Source organism: Populus euphratica, unplaced genomic scaffold (assembly GCF_000495115.2).
Source record: "Populus euphratica unplaced genomic scaffold, PopEup_1.0 scaffold219.1, whole genome shotgun sequence".
NCBI classification, from domain to species: Eukaryota; Viridiplantae; Streptophyta; class Magnoliopsida; order Malpighiales; family Salicaceae; genus Populus; species Populus euphratica.
The window spans coordinates 322431-330035 of NW_011500102.1; the positions used below are offsets into that span (position 1 = coordinate 322431).

General features: G+C 32.0%; 1 pseudogene; it reads left to right on the forward strand.

The window, feature by feature from the left end:
- The first annotated feature begins 250 nt into the window (after positions 1–250).
- On the forward strand, positions 251–1501 carry LOC105109511 (anthocyanidin 3-O-glucosyltransferase 7-like; annotated as a pseudogene).
- Positions 1502–7605: the final 6104 nt, after the last annotated feature.

Here is a 7605-nt window from a genome sequence, read left to right on the forward strand (position 1 = left end):
TATACACCTTTTTTTTTCTTTGCTACGTGCTTTCTGTTTTTTTTTCCACCTCCGTATTTACTAATTGTTAATTAATATTTATATAGTTTTATTTATTAAAAATAAAATAATATTTTTAGTTTAATTTATATATATTTTATTTGTTTTTAAATTAAGATGATACCTTCATAATAAATATATCATTCAGAATTCTATCTTTTTTTTTTCATGTTTCATCTTAATTATTTTAACACCTGGAACCTGACACCAAATGGGAAGTTTTCCATCAAAAGTGTACGGGAAGCTTAAAGGGCCAAAAGTGGTAGGGTGGAGAGGTTTCAATTATTATGGAATCCCTTACATATTCCTAAACACAGCTTCACATCATGGCTGATCATCCTCGACATATCATCCTTTGAAGACAACCAGATTAAATGGGGAGATCCTCTGATCCTAGCTATTTGTATTTTGTGGAAGCCTGCAAAAGAATACAGAGACCACCTTTTCTTTTTGAGTATCAATTTTCGAGAAAAATCTGAACTAAAGTTCTGCAAAAATGCAATATGCACAGGCAAGTACGAGAAATTAACAATTTACTTGTGTAAATACAGGTGTGGCAGGGCGAGAAGATGAACAGCTAAGTTTAATTCCAGTAATGCCCAAAATTCGAATCCGTGATTTGCCAGGAGTCCTCTATGGAAACTTAGAATCGTTCTTTTCAAGCACGCTACATAAAATGAAAAAGCATTACCGCAAGCAGCTGCAGTCTTCATCAATTCATTTCAGGAGCCAGACCCTAGCATAACGAAGGACTAGAATTCTAGATTCAGAAAGTTTCTCAACATTGGACCCTTCAATATGATATTACCACCACCACTGGGGGCAGACACATATGGTTGAATAACATGGCTTGACAAGCAAAAACTTGCTTCCGTTGCATATTTTAGCTTTGGATCGGTCACACCACCACCACCGCATGAACTTGTAGCACTAGCTGAGGTCTTAGAAACAAGTGAGGTGTTATTTGTATGCTCACTTAAAGACAGCTCAAAGGTACATTTCCCTAACGGATTCTTGGACAGAACCACATCACAGGGACTTGTGATACCATGGACTCAGTTCGACGTTTTGGCGCACACAGCAGTTGGGGTGTTTACAACTCATTGTGGAGGGAACTCATTGATTGAGAGTATATCGGGAGGGGTGCCTATGATTGGCAGGCCATTTATTGGCCGTTAAACGCTCAACGGATGCATGTTAGAGAATGTGTGGGAGATTGGTCTCCAGGTTGAGAGTGGAGTCTTTACAAAGCATGGAGTGTTAAATAGCTTGGATAAAGTTATATCACAAGACGGGGGAGAAATGAGGGAGAACATAAGGGCACTTCAACAACTCGCAAAGAAAGCCATTGGACCAAACGGGATCTCTGTGGATAATTTTATTGCTTTTGTCAGATGTGGTGTTCAATACTAAAATATAGTAACTCTTCAGAACCAAGAAGTAATTTCGAGTTTGAGTTTCCCTAATGTTGAAGTACAATAAATACCTCACCGGGGGCAGACACATATGGTTGCATAACATGGCTTGACAAGCAAAAACTTGCTTCCGTTGCATATGTTAGCTTTGGATCGGTCACACCACCACCACCGCATGAACTTGTAGCACTAGCTGAGGTCTTAGAAACAAGTGAGGTGTTATTTGTATGCTCACTTAAAGACAGCTCAAAGGTACATTTCCCTAACGGATTCTTGGACAGAACCACATCACAGGGACTTGTGATACCATGGACTCAGTTCGACGTTTTGGCGCACACAGCAGTTGGGGTGTTTACAACTCATTGTGGAGGGAACTCATTGATTGAGAGTATATCGGGAGGGGTGCCTATGATTGGCAGGCCATTTATTGGCCGTTAAACGCTCAACGGATGCATGTTAGAGAATGTGTGGGAGATTGGTCTCCAGGTTGAGAGTGGAGTCTTTACAAAGCATGGAGTGTTAAATAGCTTGGATAAAGTTATATCACAAGACGGGGGAGAAATGAGGGAGAACATAAGGGCACTTCAACAACTCGCAAAGAAAGCCATTGGACCAAACGGGATCTCTGTGGATAATTTTATTGCTTTTGTCAGATGTGGTGTTCAATACTAAAATATAGTAACTCTTCAGAACCAAGAAGTAATTTCGAGTTTGAGTTTCCCTAATGTTGAAGTTCAATAAATACCTTGATTCTGTCTCATGTTTTTTCAAAGAAAACAAAAATGTTTCCTCTTATCATCTTTCACTTAATTAACTCTTTTGGTCCGACTCAGCAACCTACCTGATTCTGTACCCCTTATATCCACTACTTGGAAACTCAGAAGTTGGAGAAGTCGAACAAATCTTTGAAGGATGAATATGTGATGCATAGTTCATGGCGGTGTGAAGAACATAGGGGGTGGTTTAACGGAAAGAGGATTCTTCGAGAAGGCTTGATGATCATAAGACAGGCTTTAAATAATGCCTTGATGCTCTGCTAGAACAACAGACCTTGTTAGACAGTCAGACTCACAGTTTGGTGTTCTTAGCTCCCTATAGCTTTTGCAGTGAATATACCAAGTTTCTGTTTTAAATCTATCAATAAAACTACTCTGTAACCCCTTTCGTTTCTGAGTTCATTTCTATAACAATAAGTGTTATCCGCAGATGATAAGAACACATGTTCTAACAATTATGGGACACCCAGAAAATGTAACATCAAACTCATTCTTGGAACCCAATTCACAAATGGTCGGAAATCATATCTGCAGATGAATCATCTCATAAAAAGTCATTCCATAAAATTTTACTCACTCTACCCTCCATAACAAACAAGAAAACACATAAATAGGTATATTCAGTAGAAAGAGGAAGAATCCAAATCAACAAACAGAAAACTACTGCATGACCAAGGTATGTTCAGTAGAATCATGAAAATCAACAAGGTATCTGAGAAGTGAACCACTCCATGACATGAATGGGGGCCTTGATCAACTCCAGAGCCAGTTCTACTATCACAGTCACGCAGAAACAACAAGGACACACACAGGATAATAACAACCTGCACAACCCCCAAGATTGGAAAATCAGTCAAAACGTATAAATTCTCAAGTACAAATGTAACTAATATTTTTTTAAATTCATTTTTAATATTAACCCATGATTTAAAAACATTAAATAAAATTAATTTTAAATATATTTTCTTTTTAATTTTACCAATCAAATTCTAAAGCAACCAATCACTGAACTCCAAAGGTGTAGTAGACGAAGAGGCTAAGAATCTTATCTTAAAGTAGCCGTAATAATTTATTAACTTATGGTATGCATGGAGCTGCCATCATTCACGTTTACTTTCTGGCTCTATGTCACATCTCATGAGTGCGTGCCTCTTTTCTTCTTACATGTTCTCAATCCTTTCCAGCTCCTTTTCTTTTCATTTTTTTAATGGCCAAAATGTCGTATTTTGCACATCAGAGAAAAAAGAAAAAGAAAAAGAAAAAGAAAAAAGAAAAAGAAAAAAAGTAGAGCTAGAAAGCAGAAACTAAAGGGTGCGTGCGTGGAAGAAGTAACAAGGGTAACGAGGATACAAAATTCTTCAGGCAAGGGAGATACCTCGTAGAGATAACTTAACTAAGGTTGTTCGTTAAAAAGATCACATTTATTACAAGTTAGAAGCTTTAACTAGGCATTTAATTTTTAAGTAACCTTTGTGATATATACCAATTAGGAGAATCCTCTTTTATACTAAGATATTGATGATTTTGATGAGATAAACTCTAGAGTTGAGTTTCTTCATTCAATCCTTCAAGTAAAATCACATATTCTAATAAGTAAGAGTCAATAATAATTTTGAATATTTGTAACAGAGATTCTTAAAGTGACAAATACTATTAATACATCTTTTTTTATGAGATTATACTCTTTTTTACATGTTAGATTCCATACTATAACCTGCATGAAAATTAATATCACAACCATAACTACACATTATCGTGTAACACAATTCATCTATCATTTTATAGGTAGTTTCAAACATATCTAAATCCAAACTTAATCATATTTATACAAATTTAATCTTTTTATACTACCCGATACAATTATAAATTTAATATTAATTTAAATAAAATATCATGTGTGCACAAATAATTTTAATTTATTATAACTAAATACAATCCAAAAGACATAGTGAAAGTAAGATAATACTTTGAATAGATAACAAAAGATGACAGTACTAAAGTCTACTTAAATATTAAAAGAAAATAATATAGCAAACTACTATTATTGTGGAAGCATGCGTGATGGACTTGAAATGTATATTCATAAGGTTAGCTATCAATCAAAATATGCATAATATTAGAGAATCATAATAATTTGTTTTCAAAAATATTATTTTTAAATCACTTTTTTTTTCTTGATTTTTTCATCTTCTTTACCACACTATATATTTCATTAACTCTTCAGTTCTAATTCTTTTTACACCAGATATCTAAAAAATAAATACTATCTTTAAATCACTTTTTTTTTCTTGATTTTGTCATCTTCTTTACTACACTATATATTTCATTAACTCTTCAGTTGTAATTCTTTTTACACCAGATATCTAAAAAACATTTAATTCATAGCCCCCATTTATATGGTTGACTCATAAATATTTGATTAATATCTCTTACTTACGTGGCCAGCTTAATAATTTTTACGTAGTAGCCCTCATTCATATTATAGATTCGTAAACATCTTATTAGTATCCACCACTTATGTGACCGACTTAACAATTATTGATTAATAGCCCTTACTCATATTATTGATTCGTAAACATCTTATTAGTATCCACCACTCATGTGATCGACTTAAATTTTTTTGATTAAAAGCCTTCACTCATATATATGGCGTAATAATACTTGATCAATAACCCCTTGCTCATGTAACTATCTTAATAATTATTGATTAGTAACTCCTATTTACGTTGTTAGCTTAACAATTCTTTATCAATAACCCCCGCTTATATGGTTGACTTAATAATTTTTTATTAGTAGCCCCCACTTGTATGACTGATCCTAAGGCCTATAGCCACTCATGATTTTTCTTTAAATACTCTTTATTATTTTCCTCTATCAAGCAATTAATTTATGACAACTCAAACATTTAACATGAAAATACTTATAACAACTCAAACATTTAACATGAAAATACTTATTTTCTCTAAATTTACCCTAGAACCTTATAATTAGTAAATTGAATATTTTTTCCCCTAAGCATGACAACACACAATAATAAGAAAATATGTTATTAGAACATCTTGCAACTAGTTTGGAATAAAGGTAAGGGATTGTTTTGCAAACTTTCTTCTCTTTCCTTTCTTCCCTTTTTAAATCTCTTGTTCTCTCTTTTTAAATATCTCTTGATTTCCCTAACCCTAAACAAGTTTGTGAATGATTTCCCTTACTAATATTCATTTAATTCAATCCCAAATCAAACACCACTATTTATAAAAAAAAATGAGAAGAAATTGAAGTATAAGGATGAAATCTCTCTCATTTTCACATATAATCCAATCGACCCTAAAATAAAAAAGAGGGCAAGTAATTTTTTAAAATTTACAAAAAATATTAATACTCTTTGCTTAAATGTTATTTTATTTAGTTACCTGACCATCAACATTATTTTACAATACTTGATAAGTAATTGCATAAATATTTCTCAATTTAACTTTTAGGAAAAACTTCACCTCAATTTATAAAAATGGGTTCAAGTAGTCTTTTCATGTTAAGCATTTTCTTGTTGAATCTTTGAAGATATGTTTTAGTACTTTTATTTTCTCACTATATGATAGCAACAAGCTTAGTGGTGCTTTTCTTTTTAGCTAGGATGCGTGTACTAAAATGCAAAATAATTTTGGCATTTAGATGATGAAAGTTGATGATTAAACCATGCTCTAAGTTATGATACCATGTATGAGCAAGTCCATAAAACATTATCGAAAGAATAATGCATATATCATCATTGTCTTGTATGACAAGTTTTGGAATGCTTTTCACATTTTATATATTCTCTCTAAGGTCTATGAGTCCATCATAATTATCTAGGCTGACATTTACAAATGTGTAATCTTTAGAGAGATGAAGTGCAACATTCTATCATAAAGTGAAGATTCTTTTACTTAATGGGTTTATTATTATAAACTAATAAAGTTATTGATCTTGCCTTATGTTTTATTCCTTTTCTTGGTGGAATGCACGAGTTAGATTTATCTAAAGATCGATAGAGATAGTTAGATCCTTATTTAAACTATCTATTATAAGAATAATTTTATTGATAGATGTAGCTCCTTTTAAGTTATAGAGTGTAAGTTTCTTCATGTCTATTTGCTTACATGTCTCTTTAGGAACTAGAGTTGTCTCATTACCCTTAGTGGTGAGTTTATTACGTATGAGAAAGAGTTCAAACATGAAGTTGCATAAATGTGATAACATAATTGAGTATCAACGCTATATGAGAGAGTTTTTAGAGTGGAAAGATCAATTATTCTCCTATGTTTTAGAGTTTTGTCAGTCATAGAAAGAGTTTTGGTGAAAAGAGAAATAAAATATCATCATAGATAACGCCATTGATAATGTTATGAAAATATCTTAAACTTGATATAGGCTTTCCATAATTGTATCTTGGGCTTATAACTAGTCTTGAATATAGGTATTTATAGAGATTTTGATTATATTAATATATCATGTAAGACATGAAAATCAGTGTTACAATTATCTTGGGGTGAGTATAGTTATAGGGCAATTGATTAGTGAAGAGGTTGGTGTTCACCATTGGTTATAATGCTTAATTATCATTGTTGGTGATAGTGATTATTGTCAGTGTCTTGTAAGGTGACAAGTAGATACCGAGTATGTTTGCTTTGCTTATAAAATTTTATATATGTGGATGGTACACGATGTCACATTCTAACTTATCAAAACTTAAAAATGCATTAAGGTTTATTTCTAAGTAAGTGGTGAGAAAAAACAAGAAAGGAAAAGAATATATATGAGGAGAGAGGAGGGTGAGAAAGTGTGTGAATGAGAGAGAACGTGTAAAGGAAAGAGAATGAAAGAGATATAAGAAAAAAAGAAAGATAGAAGGGTTGTTGAAGTCTAGGAAGTGAATGTTACCATTTCAAAATTTTCTTTATTTTTCTTGTTATTTCATATTCTTTTCTAATTATATTTTAGATATTTATTTAATTCAAATTTTATCAGTCATCAATTTAACACACAATTTAAAACAATTTTTTTATGTTATTAAGATATAATTATTACATTCAAAGTTTATTAAATCAATCTTTTTTTGTATAACTAATCTATAATTTTAGGGTTTATGAAATCCTTGTTTATTTTATTTTTCCATCATCCTCATGAATTCTTATTTTTGCAATCAACAATTATACCTTTAAATTTCTAAGAATAAAATTAAAAATTTAAGAATCAAATTGAAAGTTTGGAAGAAGAAGACTAAATACATGTGGCCTCCCTTCCGATTGTTCGTTTTCTCTCCTATTATATAGTAGATATGAATGATAACTTGATGGATATCAATCTAAATTAGTAATGGATAAAATATGATTATTGTGAAA